We start from the raw sequence: 3,888 nt of genomic DNA on the forward strand, positions 1-3,888 counted from the left end.
TGTTTCCAAACTGTTAGAATGGATGTTGCATCGCATTCTGATTATTGCTCTAGCTGAAGTTAGGATGATTCCAGTTGTCCGGATGATAAGTGTCTAGAACTGATTGCTGCGATCTCTGAAAGTTGCTCACAAATTGGGCCGATTCACTAGATATAGCGCATTGCTCTGTCACATGCGAACCTGCACACAGCTCAAAAACACTGGTTATCTGATTAACACCATAGTTAGCCAGGGAATCGATCTTCCTAGACAACGCCTTTAGTTGAGAAGTGATAGTCGTAGCTGTATCCACTTCAAGAACTCCTGTTACCTTGCCATGTGGCAATCTTTGGATTGGATACTGATATTCATTAGCATCCATCAGTTCAATTAGATCATAAGCTTCCTCATAGTTCTTTGCCCATCATGTTCCACTTGATGCTGCATCGAGCATGGGTCTTGACTGTGCTCCCAAACTGTTATAGAAGTAATTGATCATCATCCAATCAGGCATTTCATGATGAGGACACTTTCTAAGCATCTCCTTGTAGCGCTCCCAAGATTCACATTAAGATTCTCCCGATTACTGCGCAAATTGAGTAAGAGCATTCCTTATTGCAGCTGTCTTCGTCATAGGGAAGAATTTAGTAAGAAAGTTCTGAGCAAGATCCTCCCAAGTAGTGATAGAACCTGCTGGTAGAGAATGTAACCAACTGTTAGGTCCCAATTTGTTTGTAGAAGGGGGGGGTTGAATGCAAACAATACCGTTTCGTCGAATAAAATACGGAATAAAATTGTGAAACAAAATTCAAGTTAAATAAAACTTTTATTAAACTTGAAAGGTGTTACAACTACGGTATCGATTACAAGGGATTAATCTCAAATCAATTATTACAAATTTAGAATAAATTCGACATGAACTTTTTCTATTTTTGTAATTAAAAGATCAAATGCTAAAAGCGATTTGAGATTAAGTTCTAGGGATTTTAATCCGCTAGATTGATATACAAGAACAAGATAAGTAATTCTAGTGGTTTGGATTTAACATTAACAAACTAGAATATTTGATCTTGAATAAGCAGATGAATGATGAAATATTTTCTTTTGTTTTCTGCTGTGTTTTCTTGTTCTGTATGTGCTGCTCTGTTTTTGCTGAGTTATGTGTTGATATTGTCTTCTGCTTTCTTTTAAACAATCACAGCCGAAGTTGTTGAACTGGTGTGACAATCTATTTGAGCTTGAAGGACTTTCGGTGAGACAATCTATTAGAGCTAGGAAGACAATTAAAATGAACTAGCAAGACTTTCGGTATGACTATTGATTGTCATACCGATTGTCATAGTAGTACAATTGAAATTGTTTTTCTGAATACATAATTGATTTTAATCTAATTGAAAATTCTATCAATACAATCAACTGAATTAGCAAGACATTCGGTATGACTATCAATTGTCATACCGATTGTCATACTAGAACAATCAGTTGTCTTTTTTTAGAATTATCACAGATTTTAATCAATTAACATTCTGAAAATCCTTAATATTAATTCTAAATTAATTAATCAATTTAATTCAATTAATCAATAAATTAATCCTTGCAGATATAATTTATTCTCTTAATTAGATTATATGACTTAATTAATTAATAGAGAATTAATACTATCCCTGAGCAGCATCCCTTCTTCTGACAATCTTCTGAAAGTCTCTGAGACTTATGAATCAATTCCGTCACTTCAATGCTGACACTCGATGTACTGTCTGGTTCATGAGTGACTAACTTTCGTGACGTTTCTTCATGTCTTGACTTTGTTGTTCTGATTGAATCCTTGTAATAAATGATACCTTGACGAGATCTCTGTCACTTGATTAAATCCACGATCTTGATTTATATCACTGAGGCATGATCAAATTCTTGAACTTCTTCCAGTGAATCTTCAAGTCTGCAGATGAACAATGTTTCTTTATTCTTTGACAGATGTTACTTTGTGAGATCTCTCTGATGCTTGATCCACTATTTACTTATTACATTCTTATTTGAGTTGAGTTAAATACTCGAATAAACGAGTAGGCTATGACATATGCCTTTCAATCTCCCCCTATTTGCTTGTTAGACAATAACAACAAATACCTAGAGGATAACTCAACTAACAAATAAGAAAAAGATATAAACAGTAATGTAAAGTAAATAGCAGAAAAGTTCTGGATTATATTTAACATTTTCCAGATTCCAAATGAAATTTACAAGTGAATACAAGATAGATGTTCCTCTAGCCTGAACATATAACTACATTAGACTATCTTGATTCATAACGCTCTAATCATATTACATTGAGTTTTGAGCTAATTGACTTTAGTTGTCTTCTCTTCTGACTTCACCTTCTTCTAAATCTTGAAGCAATTCCTTGTCAAAAACACGATCCTTTTCTGAAGTGAAGCTTGCAGGTCTGACTGGTTGAACTCCAACTGTCTTCAACTTATTCTTGAGTTGATTGTACCTTTTAACATTCTTCTCACAATAAGCTTGAATCAAGTCAGCAGCTTGAGTCTTCAACATGGATGAATATCCAGCAGTTCTCAAATGATGTTCCATCCAGACCAGATGCTTAGCTGAGTAGTCTTTAAGAGATTGTACATCTAGCTGACAGATTTGAAGACAATCAGACTTAAAGAATCTCACCTGATGAGGATTGTTGACCACTTGAGGACTAGCCCTGCTGGCAAACTCTTTAAGCCTTTCCCGAAGAACTTCATTCAACTCTGAGCTTCTTTTCACTTTGTTTAAAAGAACCCAAATCTCTGACAACGAACGATTCTCAAATAGATGAAGTGACACTTTGAATGATCCTTCACTCTGACAATATACAAAAATGCTCATCTCATTTAGGGATCTATCAAAAGCAGCTGTGATCCTTGAGACTTCAGTCTTGATAGCATTCATGTACATGTCATTGTTAGGATTTGAGATTTCCAGCTTGTCAAGAAGATGTAAGAACTGCCTATCATTGTTAGTGCATAGCTGAGGCATATCGAGTACTCTCCTAGCTTCATCCCACTTTCCACCAATCTTCAGTCTGACATCTCTTCTCCTTTCTTGAGCTTTAATGTCATGAAGACGTTGCTTTTGAAGAGTTTCTGTTCTTTGTATGTCTTTTCTCCTATCAATGATCTGTGAGACCTTCTTGAGTTCAGCTTCTTTTCTTTGCATCTCTGACTGCTCTTTCTGAAATTCTTTCTCAAACCTAGGATCCACTGTATCTTCTTCTTCCCAATCTTCAAAATCACTTTCTTCTTCAGCTTCAAATAACCCATCTTTATCTTCCTGAACTGGTTCAGTGGGAATGTCAAAAATATCGAAGTCATCCTGTTCTCCACTGTAGTAGGCATCATCAGCCTTTCCTTTATCTCCAGCAGAAGTATCTTTTTCTTTCCCTTTGGAACTACTCCCTTTCTTCTCCCCCTTAGTTGAGGGATCCTCTACTGACTTTCCTTTGAAACCTCCACCACTTCCAGAGCCTGATCCTCCACCAGACGGTCATTCAAAATAAGCTCTTTGTTCTTCATTAGGGCAATGAGAATTCTTGATCATGTAATATAAGTGCTTCATGCCTTCATTTAGATGTTCCATGCCCGTCTCTATCTTTAGAAATCTTGAGTTGTCCAGTGAATGATTCATCTCAACGAGGTCTTCAAGAGAAGTCATTCTTGTATGTAGGGAGCAGAAGTTGGATATGTCATCAGCTGATAAATTTGGAGTGTCCTGAATAGAATTGAGCTTTGGTATTACAGTAGTCTTTAAATCTGAGATGTCATTCCTTATGATTGCAAGCTGATTGTTGACAGAGGTGGAAGAAGAAGACCGTTCAACCACTTGTGCTTTGAATGCTTGAGCTTCAGCTTGACTTTTAGCAAG

General features: G+C 36.2%; 1 non-coding gene across 1 annotated transcript; it reads left to right on the forward strand.

Moving 5' to 3' along the window:
- Nucleotides 1-491: 491 nt before the first annotated feature.
- LOC141702052 (small nucleolar RNA R71) lies at nt 492-602 on the forward strand. Its single transcript, XR_012566992.1, has one exon. It is a non-coding gene; the product is annotated as a small nucleolar RNA R71 (small nucleolar RNA).
- Nucleotides 603-3,888: the final 3,286 nt, after the last annotated feature.

This window comes from Apium graveolens, unplaced genomic scaffold (assembly GCF_009905375.1).
Source record: "Apium graveolens cultivar Ventura unplaced genomic scaffold, ASM990537v1 ctg4588, whole genome shotgun sequence".
Taxonomy (NCBI): Eukaryota; Viridiplantae; Streptophyta; class Magnoliopsida; order Apiales; family Apiaceae; genus Apium; species Apium graveolens.